At 29.4% G+C, this 12,405-nt stretch overlaps 2 pseudogenes across 1 annotated transcript; both read left to right on the forward strand.

The window, feature by feature from the left end:
* The first annotated feature begins 3,073 nt into the window (after positions 1-3,073).
* LOC107605442 (L-type lectin-domain containing receptor kinase IX.1 pseudogene) lies at positions 3,074-5,465 on the forward strand (annotated as a pseudogene). Its single transcript, XR_015885676.1, has one exon. The product of XR_015885676.1 is annotated as an L-type lectin-domain containing receptor kinase IX.1 pseudogene (transcript).
* A 5,394-nt stretch (positions 5,466-10,859) lies between these two features.
* On the forward strand, positions 10,860-12,261 carry LOC148563098 (uncharacterized; annotated as a pseudogene).
* Positions 12,262-12,405: the final 144 nt, after the last annotated feature.

A 12,405-nucleotide genomic window follows, 5' to 3' on the forward strand; every position in this document is an offset into this window, starting at 1 on the left:
AATAATTAATTGTAAATATACCATCATATGTACCATCGAATTGAGTTTGTAGTAGGTGAATTTGTTTTCTTTGCAATGCTCTTGATTTTGAGCCATCTGGATCTTATTTTATTTTATTTAAAAAAAAAAAAAAGAAATGCTGTCATGCCATGCTGATGGAGTCGTAGTTATAGTTTTCTGACTACTTAAAATAATTATATTTTTAATAATAGAAATCCTATATTTTTATTAAAAGTACAAAATATTTGAACTCGGTTTATGTAATTTATTTATGAATTTTACAAACAAATATTCTAAAAATACTGGTTAAAATTATTACTTATGTTAATTTTTTTAAATTTACATTTTTTATATAATAAGTACTTTAGAAATTTAAAACTTTTAATTTTTTGATACAAACTTTTAATTTAAAACTTACGGTAAAGTATATTTTTTGTTCCTGAAATTTGATAACAGTTTAAAAAATATCTCTAAGTTGTATTTTGTTTTAATTTCGTTCTAAAAGCTTTCGATTTGCATCAAGTAGTATACCCTTGACGGCTAAATTTTCAAAAAATTTAAGATCAATCTAACAATAATGCATAAAACTTATGCTTGATTTTCTTGTGTTGAGGGTTGTTCCTATGAAATTATTGTTGAATCGGTCTTAAATTTTTTGAAAATTAGCCGTCAGGGGTATATTTGATTCAAATAAAAAACTTTTGAGACAAAATTGAAACAAAATAAAACTTAAAAATATTTTTGAAACTTTTGTCAAACTCCAAAGATAAAAAATATACTTTACCCTAAAAACTTATTATTGCATTACTATTAATTTTGAGTTTTCTAACATTACAATTTTAGCCAAAGTGACTAATAAAAGAAAAAAAAAGATATTCATAAGAATAATGAGTAAGGTTTGTTAATTTTAATATCTTTGTATAAATGAAAGTTATAATTTAAATTATTATATGACAAAGCATACCTGCAAAATTATGATGAATCTAAAAGTACTATATATTAGTTAACTTTTGGTGCTATCCGAGCAACTTGTATCCGGTGAGATGAGTTACTTTACAAGGAATCAGGGTCTAGTAAACATTTTATTATTTAATAAGTACCAACTTGCACTAGGAATTTGTTTTGGTCTTCGTCAACAGTTGCATGCTTAACCCCATCAGTAGCGATATGATATAATTAATATATAAGATACTTTTTATATATGATTATATGAATACCTAACTTAATCTAATTATTTTAAAATAAGGGATTAAATTAATATATATTAAATAAAAACCATACCAAAATAATAGAGTTCAAATATTATTTAAAAAAATTTTCTAAAATCAATATCACTTTTATATACCTATGTTTTTTTTTTATATATAGCACTTTCCTGGAACTTTCAAAATTCGGAAGAAAAAAGGGAAAACATATCCCACTCAAATTTCAATAAAAAGTTGCACCGCTTTAAGGATGGTTTCTTGCACACAGATTTTGAAGGCATGTGATTAAATATATAGGGGACCGTTGCTCTTGGAACCAGCGTACTGAGTTGGAAAAATTATCACGTAATAATATTTATTATTTTAATGTGTTTTGTTATTTTTAGCTAAATTAATTGTAACCCATTATTATTAGTATAAGTTATTTCATATAATGGTTCGTTAAATTTTATTTCATTTTTTATATAACTATTGAAGTAATAGAACTAAAAGTAAAATATCTTAGTAACACTATATATATATATATATATAGTAAATAATCAAATAAGTATGCAATAATAATAAATATTGATCAAATTTAAAAATTATAAAAATTAAATACATATTAAATCCAACTAAAATAACTATTGTCATATATAATGATAGAAACATACAATTATTTTTCACTTGAGTAGTACTGGTCCATTTCTCATGCACTTTGGTTGAACAAAAATTATATGACAGTAGTTGATGGCATACATATATAAATTGAAATGTTTTAAAACGTGTAATATAATATAAAAACAAGTCAATTCTCCCCTAATTGTATGTTTAATAGAAGTTTATTTCATGGATAACTTTGACCTTCCTCTCCATCTTACATAATCCATTTCATTCTCTCACTCCAAATTATACTAATTTTGATGGCACAGTATATATCTTCTGTTTTATAATTTATTAGGGATCAATATTTTTAGTGAAATAATAGAAAATTCATTAATATTATTATTGAATTTTAATATAAGATGAATAAAAAATATTAATTATTTAATAATTTTTATTATCATCTACTACTCTTACATACAGTTTCATAATTTTGGACAAATGTCCTGGTAAATATATTTTTATGAATAAATAATATATGTTTTTCTAATCGATCATCCTCTTAAGAAAACAGAAGAAAATATAGATAACAATTCTGTTTTTTGGTTTTCGTTTTGTAGCAGTCCTCTAGCGAAAAGCACAGTAGGCACAAAAAAGGCAAGCTTATCAATTGGTCAACTAGTCCAATTAAGTAATCGCTATAGATGCATGCATATAACAGCCGAAATCCAAGGCACCTAACATCGTCTCTATCTTTCTATGTCACTATATGTATAAAGAATTAACCTTATTAATAATCTAAAATTTCAATTTATGCAATGTGGAAATTAATAGGATAGCTCAGTAATTCGTTTAAATAAGTGTTTGAGAATTTAAATTTTATTTTATGTAAGTAGCAATTTATTAATCTATAACAAATTTTTAAATGAAATTTAGATTTACAGTGAAATAGTTTTTGACTTATCAAATTAAAAAATATTGTAAAAATCAAATAAAAAATTCTAAATTCTAAATTAAATACTAAATTTTAATAATATAAAAATAAAATATTCAAAGTAAAAAAAAGTATTAGTCGTCTTAATATTTTTTAAAAAAATATTATTCGTATATTAAAATTAACTATTAATGTATTTATATATAAATACATATGTAGTTAAATTTATTTTTAGTATATTTTATACTGATAACTAACTTTAAGCGATTAATTTTAACGTGCACGCATGGGTCGAACATTTGGTATCAATCATATAAACCCTTAACTAACAGTCTCATCAAGTCATCATAGATAAACAAATTATCAATCATTATTTTAAAAGAAAAAAGAAAGAAAAAAAAAAGAGTATAATGCCAAGCATATAACACACATGAATGATTGCTACGGCTGCTTCTAAAATTTCAATTTCAATGGCTTCTCTATCTTCTTCTCATCAGTTCTTCAATAATCTTGTTCCTTCTATTCTGCATCTACTTCTTCTAATCACCCTCTCTTCCCTTCCAATTTTGGTTCATCCATTATCCTTCAACATAACCAACTTCGATGACCCTGCTAGTGCAAGCCAAATGGCATACGAAGGTGATGCAAGATCCAGCAATGGATCCATCGACCTCAACAAAGTCATCTATGACTTCAGGGTTGGCCGTGCCATCTACGGCCAACCCCTTCACCTTTGGGATTCAGCCACCAAAATTCTCACAAGTTTCTCCACAAGCTTCACATTCACCATTGATGCAGTGAATGACACAAAGATCGGTGACGGTTTTGTGTTCTATTTGGCACCTCTTGGCTACCAAATCCCACCAAATTCAGCTGGTGGAACTTTTGCTCTCTTCAATCAAACAACCAATCTCGTCAACCAACCACAAAACCATGTTGTGGCGGTTGAGTTTGACACATTTATTGGCTCCATTGACCCACCATTTCAGCATGTGGGGATTGATGATAACTCTCTTACTTCCCTTGCTACTGCCAAGTTTGATGTTGACAAGAATCTTGGTGTCAAGTGTTTCGCTTTGATTTCTTACGAAGCTTCGACCAAGACACTCGCATTGTCCTGGTCGTTCGGTGGAAGCAGTCGCAATAAAACTATTGCGACTGCTTCCACTTCAAATTCGAATTCTCTGTCTTACAACATTGACCTCATGCAAGCTCTTCCAGAGTGGGTGAATTTCGGGTTTTCGTCCTCGACCGGGTTATCCACCGAGCGAAACGTTATCTATTCATGGCAGTTTCATTCAACTTTGGGTGGAGAAATGGGGAAGGTTCAAAACAAGAAGCTGAACATTGTTGTGGTGGTTGTCCCGGTGGTTGTTACGGTTGTTTTATTGACTGTGGTGGTGGTTGTTGGTCTCTTGATCATCAAGAAAAGGAGGAGGACTAATGAGGAAGGTGGTGGCGAATACCCTGGACAGTTCCCTGTCGAGTTTGACCTCGACAGAGCAACTATCCCAAGGAGATTCGACTACAAAGAATTGGTTGCGGCCACCAACGGTTTCGCCGAAGACAAGAGGCTGGGACAAGGAGGGTCAGGAGAAGTCTACAAAGGCGTCTTGAGCTATCTTGGAAGAGTTGTTGCCGTGAAGAGGATCTTCGCCGACTTCGAAAACTCGGAGAGAGTTTTCCACAACGAAGTAAGGATCATAAGCCGTTTGATCCACAAAAACTTGGTGCAATTCATAGGTTGGTGCCACGAGGAAGGTGAATTGCTTCTTGTTTTCGAGTTCATGCCGAACGGAAGCCTCGACACACACCTTTTCGGAAACAAGAAGACTCTGGCATGGAATCTGAGGTACAAGGCCGCGATTGGAGTCGCGACCGCGCTTCATTATCTCCATGAAGACGCAGAGCAATGCGTTCTTCACAGAGATATTAAGTCAGCGAATGTGTTGTTAGACAACGATTTTAACACGAAGCTGGGCGACTTCGGCATGGCGAAATTGGTGGATCCAAGATTGAGGACTCAGAGAACAGGGGTTGTGGGAACCTATGGGTACTTGGCTCCGGAATACATCAATGGAGGGAGGGCGAGTAAGGAGTCAGATATGTATAGCTTTGGAGTTGTGGCATTGGAGATTGCAAGTGGGAGAAGGACTTTCAGGGATGGAGAGTTTCATGTGCCAATAACAAATTGGATATGGCAACTTTATGTTGATGGGAACCTTATGAGTGGTGCTGATGAGAGGTTGTGTAAGGATTTTAATGTAAATGAAATGATGAGTTTGCTTACTGTGGGGTTATGGTGTACACACCCTGATGTTAAACAGAGGCCAAAGGCAGCACAAGTTATTAAGGTTCTTCGGCTTGAAGCTCCAATACCAGAGATTCCTAAAGATATTCGTTATAATAATGTTCTTCCACAACATTCAAACATTCTGCAACAACCACCACATTACTCCCTTGAATCGCCGCCGGACATTACTACTAGTCTTGTTTACGGTGGACGGTAACCATCACTACATGGTTGGTTAGAAATCATTTTTGTTATGAAATCTCAGTTGTTTCGAGTGTAAGAATAAACTGTTTATAAGGTTTTGTACAAGGTAGCTATTTCTTTAATTTTTTGTTTTTATGATGTAAGTAATTGAGACATTGAGTTCAATTTTCAAGCCAAGAGAGAGCAAGTTCTCTGAAAAATGTTTTGTGTGATTTGAGAGTAAATAAATATTTTTATTTTTACTCTATTTTATATTGTCTAACCACTTGATTAAAATACATATTAAAATATAAAATATTAATTAAAAATAAATTAAATATTTAATTTAATAATTAATTTTTAGTATATATATAATATTTTATGTTATTAATTTAAAATTATTTTTTATTTTATTAATATTTTTAAAATTTAAATTAATTATAATAATTAACCTATAATACTAATATAAAAAATAATTAATCCTTCGTCACAAAATGGCTCACTAACTAACTTGTTATGAGAGCGCCTAACACTTTTTTATGGTCGTGTTTGGATGCACTACAGAAACCAAAAATAATACCATATTTTATAATATGTTTGATTTAAAAGACATGAATAAAATATACATTTATATATATATATATCTCTTAGTTAAATTTTATATCAGCTTCCACTTAAAATATATAAAAATATAAAATTTGGAGACTATTTTAATAAATTTTTTATTTTATTTTTAATATATTTTACAAATACTAGAACTTGTTCTTCCTTTATCAAAATTATAGTTTTATTTTCTTTTTCATTTTGCAGTTGCGCAATCAATTAAAAAAAAAAAGAAGCTTATTCAATTTAGTGCAATTATTTCTTTTTTTTTTCTTCTTCTTTTGTGTTACCTTGGTTTTGTGTCCCTGAAATTTGTCTAAAAAAGAAGCTTATTCAATTTAGTGCTATTATTTCTTTTTTTTTCTTTTTCTTTTGTGTTACTTTGGTTTTGTGTCCCTGAAATTTGTCTCCCTATCATGTTTATTGATGTCAGTAACTGAAAAAGCAAAAATGAAAAAGATAAAAAAAAATATGAAGATTGTCTAATTTAGTGTCATTTCTTTTTTTTTTTTTTACCATAAATGGAGAAGTAAGAATGAAAAAGAAAATGAAAGAAAAGTATGAAAATAGAGTAAAAAAATGAAGAGTTAAAAAGATAAAAAAAGAATATAAATGTGAAGTAAAGAAGATAAATATTAAATTAGTTAGAATTTGATTAAAAAAAATCAAAAGAACACAAAGAGAATTTTCTTTTATTATAAGATCAGATTTGATCGAAAAAATATTTTAATTTAAAAAAAAATAAAGTATATAATATCTTTTTATTATGTATTTAGTTAATTGTATCTAACTTTTTAAATACAAAACAAAAAAATTTAATAAATTTTTATCTATTTTTTAAAATATGATACAAAAATATAAAAAAAATTAAAAATAGTATCTGTTTTTTTGTCTTTATATTTTTGTTTTTATATTTTTATCTTAGGTATAATATCTAAACATAGTCTATATGTATAATTTCTTGGTCTAGCATTATCTAATGGTCAACTGAGTCTTTGTTCATATGTACGTGTACTTTATGGCTCACATTATTCCCCTTAATTTATGTGACACCATTTGACAACTTGACAAATCATTGAAGAGAATAACTAGGTAACCAAAAGCATATCAGCCAAAAACCAATTAAAATGTGTTTGGGCTCTATAAAAAATCAGGTTTTCGTTTGTGCTCCGTGATTTCAGGAGTAATTTTTAAATATATTATTCAAAAAGTGATTCTAATTAAACAATTTTGTTTATTTTTTGGCTGATCACTTTTTGGTTCCATATATTTTTTCATCATTGAATAGATAATTATCTAACTTTTTCATTGTTTTCTATTCCAAGTTGCAAAAGGCGTTACAAATTATACTATTTGATGACCCCACATTAAGATAATTACTACTCTAGCCCCGGCTACCAACTATTATTTAAAATTAATCTTAATCATGACCCTCACACATATACACATACACGATACACTGACCCCAGTCTTGAGCATCTAATTAGGAAGAAAATGAATTTAATTAAAGAAACTATCCTTTTAGGAGATTGGTCTCTAACAACCACCTTAGAGTCAGATTCACTTGTAAAACATAAGAATTTTGTCCAATAAAGTTTATGATTTATAGTCATTAATTAGTCATTATTAATATTTTTAATGGTATAAAATTATATTTAATAATATAAAATTATTTATTTTTTTTATTAATTAAATACCGATTAAATTTTAATAAAATTATTGTTTTTAAACTTTTTTATATTATATTATTTAAGGGTCAACTAAGAGATAGTCATTAGGTCAGTCATCCATTGTAACCACTTTTCATTTCCGAAAAGACCCAGAATTTTCCTATTTATTCATGAAGTAAATCTTAATTTATTGTTTAGTAATTTACTCATATTTTCTCCTCAACAATTTCATCTTCACAGTATTTTTACACACTTCAATTTCATCCATCCATCAATTCAAATGTATTCTTTTTTAGAAATATAATTAGGTTATAAAATACTCGATTAAAATCATATTTTACTAATTTGATTAATGATTATCGAAATTTTTTACAGATATCACTCTCTTACAACTCATGAATCACGATTGTAAAAAAATTTCTGTTCATCTTAAATAGCAGTGAATATGAATTTATCTGATTAAAATTTTTTATTAGAGATGTTAAGTAAAATAAAAGATAATAAGAACTCCAGTTGTAGTTGGTCAAACTGGAGTTTGAACAAAAGTGATTTTATAGAATTGATTTTGGATAGAAGTAAGTTTGTGTCAACATGATTTATGTTTGGCAATTCTTTACCAAAATTGATTTTGATAAAATAAATATTGTTTGGATAATATTAGTTAAAATCACTTTTAGATAGATAATTACTTAAAAGGACATGACATTAAATTATAATATTATTTTTTATACATATTTATTTTTTTTTATACTTTTTTCTTATATGTTTTATATAGTATATTTTTAATACTCTTAGTACTCTTTTTTAGTACATTATAATTTTTAACTATTATTATTATTTATGATTAATTTTTTTATTTAATTTATTTTACCTAATAGAATCCATAAATTCTATTATAAAAAAATAATAATAAATATAATATACAAAAATTATAACTATAAAAATATATAATATCAAATAAAAAAATCAATAAAAAATATAAATAATAAATAATAAAAAAGAGTTCATATAAAGAGAAATAATAAGAATTTTATAAATAATGCAATAACATGTATAAAGGATAAAGTTGGTAAAAGAAAAATAAATATTGAAGGTATTGGCTAAAAGCACGTTAGTGCAACGGAGAAGCTAGAAATTATTGCTTCTTGTAAACGTGATTTTATGAACAAAATCACTTCTGCGTTTGTAGAAAAAAAATTAGCCAACAAAAAAATGAAACTTTCAAGAAGCTCTAACGTGCTTTTTTCCTTCAAACGTGGTTACCAAACACACCCAAAATTGTTAGCGACTTAAATTGGTTTCCATTGAATTATTTAAATGTCCACAACAGAAAGAAAGCAAGCTAGCTTGTGTGCAAGTTCCACTCCTAATGCCATACATCTGTCAACATTATTGATGTCACCACATGTCACTCCCTTGTTTCTTAGTATTTTGTTTTTCTTGGCAAATCTGGCAAAAGCATCCACTGATTACAGAAGCTCAGATCTGTCACTTGAACTATGAAGCACGGACACTTCGCTGAGTTACTGTATTTGCGTGTCGGACACATTTCGGACATAATGCTCACCGACATTCGTCCGACACGTTGCTGTGTCCAATTGTGTCTTAATAAAAAATAAAAAAAATTCGAACATACTTGGACACACCTAAATACTATCACGTGTGAGCGTGTCCAGTCTTATTTTTAATATATATTGTTGAAATAAATTTAGATATAGTATATATTATTATTTATTAAAATAAAAAGATATTTTTTAAATACTTGATATAATTAAAATAAGGCATTAAAAATTATTAAAAAATTAATTTATATTTTAATATCAATAAAATATTAAAATATCATTACGATTTATCTAAAAAAATACTTTTTATATTTTATATGTATGTGTCCCCATATCTTATAAGATTTTAAAATGTACGTATCGTCGTGTCCCGTATCCGTGTCAGTGTCCGTGCATCATAGCACTTGACAAATCAATTTAAAATTATTTTTTAGAAATTAATGTTTTGAAATTCTTAAAAAAAACTTGACTCATATTACTGATATCAGTATCTTTTACTAACTAAATTAAAGCATTAAATTGGTTTTTACTTTTTACTTTTTAAACAAAAAAAAGAAGTTAGATGCTTACCATTAATAGGTACTATTAGTCAGTGCCACCGACCTGATCATAGCAATAAGTAAGGCATTCCCTTAACTTCCTTGATATATAGGGATACTGACTCCAGCACTTGCTTATACACTCCTTCGCATCAAATGCAATATAATAATATGGACTCCAACTTCTTTCTTCTTCAGGAATTGTATTATCAAATTTCGCATTAACTGAACAAATAACCATTTCAGTTATCAACATTATTACAATTGCATTTCTCACAATGCTCTTAGCCATATCTCTCTCTCTCATCTCTTAGTTTTTATTTGGAATCACAAGTTTTTGCAGACCAGGCCAGATTTTTATAGAGACTTAAAATCTCGCCTGATATTATTATATGAAATATGATTTTAGACTTAGGATATTCCTCGCTTATTAGTTTAATTTGTACCCCCTCCTCAAACTAAAAGATGCAAAATCACCAATATAAATTAAAGAACTTCTCGTTGTAGCAAAGTAGTGCTGTTTTAGATTAGTTTATTATCTCAATTAAGCTTAATTTATTCTTGAATGAGACCGTGTATATAGTGCGAAAAGATAAATTAATTATATTATATTATATAATTCTAATATTATTATTTAGAGATTGATTAGATAATATGCAATTATGCATACTAATATTAAATTTAAAGTATTTTATAATAAAAATATTTTATAAAATATTTATTTAATAATTTATATATAATTTTATATAATTATTCAACAAAAATATAATATAAATTAGATTATAGATTATTGTTTTTAAGAATCTAAATTCATTTATTTTTTAAAAAAGAAATATAAATTTTTTATATTAGAATTATACAAATCTATATTTTTGTTGCTTTCATTGTTTGTAAATAATGAAAAGAAAAAGTTAAAAAAATGAAGTCAAATAAAAACAAAAAATATAATATAAAATTATAAATTAACTTTATAATCATGATGATATATTTAAATGTACTTAATAATAAAGTCACCAAAAAAAATGTACTTAATAAAAAAATATTATGCTAAATTTAAACTTACTTAAAACAATTTTTAATAATTTATATGAGAGATGTGACATCATTAGAAAAAGCAAAATGGCTAAAATTCATTATATATAAGATTGGTATCAATTTTTATAAATTATAAAAAGATAGATAGATAAATTGGATATGATTATGCAACACGGTTCTAAATATAAAATATATATTAACACATTCCTAAACCAAGAATATAGTGTACTCTGTACAATTTTGAAAATCGAAGATGAGCGGTGGAGTAAGCGGGGAAGAGACTTTGAGGGTGAAACACGGTGAGGCAGCCGGTAATATCGGCGGAAGAGATAAGGGGGAGAGCGGGGGAGGGATTGCATCAGGGGAAAAGGAGGATCATATTTCGGGAGAGGTTTCTAAGCCTTTGAAGGTTTCTTTCAGGGACAAAGTTGTGGGTTCCAAGATTGCTAAAGCTTTTTCACTTGTTGAAACTTTATCGGGAGATAACATTGCGGTAGTTTCTGGGAAGCAAGGAGATCTCTTGCCACCGAGTGTCACGTTTACCCAAGAAGCTAAGAATTGCTTGGCAGAACCTTATAATGATGCTATAGTGATTAAGGTGCTAGGTAAACATTATAGCTACACTGCATTGTCTCATAAACTCCGAACGGTATGGAGGATTAAGGGAGGTTTTGATTTATTGGACGTGGGATTTGACTACTTTCTTGTGAAGTTTGATGTAGCTGAGGAGCGAGAAAAGGTTCTCTTAGGAGGTCCGTGGATGATCGAGGGAAATTATGTGGCTGTGAAGCCTTGGGATCAAGAGTTTAGATCAAGTGAAAACTGTTTTGGAGCAACTTTAGTGTGGATTAGAATTTCCGGATTACCAATTTGGTGCTACCAAGAAGATGCAATGCTCCGTGTTGCAGCTGCAGTTGGCATTCCCGTTAAGGTTGATTTGGCAACAAAATTAGCTGAAAGAGGACGATATGCTCGAGCCTGTGTTCAGATAGATTTAGGATTGCCAGTGACTAAGAAGATTCTTGTTGAAGGTGTTGAATATGAGGTTGAATATGAAAGTCTTCACCTTATTTGTGGCTCCTGTCTCAAGTTTGGTCATGATATGAAGGTGTGCAAGACTGACAGCAATGCAGGAGGAGGAACTAATGCCAAGGTGATCAGCGATGTAGCAAAGCAGCCAGAAAGCTCAAATTCAAAAAATCCAGTACATGTGGAAAAGGAAAGTTTTCATTTTGGCAAGAATCTTGGAGATGAGACTGTAAATGTTACTGTCCCGGATTTGGTGGAGAGTGATTTGCATGCTGTTCATGTAGACCATGCACAACATGAGGATTTGGAAGGTTGGACTCAAGTGATTAGGAAAGGAAAGTATAAAATGGGTCAAAAGCCTTCTCTTAGCACCCATCAGGTCCAACCAAAAGTAAAGAAGACTCCTAACAAGGCTACCAATACTTGGACAAGGCCTAATCACCAACGTACAACACATGCAACTAGATCCAAAGTAAAATTAAGCAGGGGCATCAATATTGGAAAACCGGTTAGTGTGGCTTCTTCGGGGACCCGGCACAATGTTCATCATCAGCAGCAAGGTGAGACAACAAATGGCACTGTGCGAAAGCGTCCTCGCCCAAACTCTTTGCAGAATTCACCAGTAGATAAGGATGGAGCATCGACGGCGGGTATGGTGCAAGTTTCGACGGAGAAAATTGGGCTGCAACTTGAGAGTCCATTAAAGGCAGGATCGTCGAAGACAGGGACATCATGTTGAGTCTCGGGTTTGTTATTGGAGCTCTCTTTTT

This window comes from Arachis ipaensis, chromosome B6, assembly GCF_059453495.1.
Source record: "Arachis ipaensis isolate K30076 ecotype BB chromosome B6, ASM5945349v1, whole genome shotgun sequence".
Classification (NCBI taxonomy): domain Eukaryota; kingdom Viridiplantae; phylum Streptophyta; class Magnoliopsida; order Fabales; family Fabaceae; genus Arachis; species Arachis ipaensis.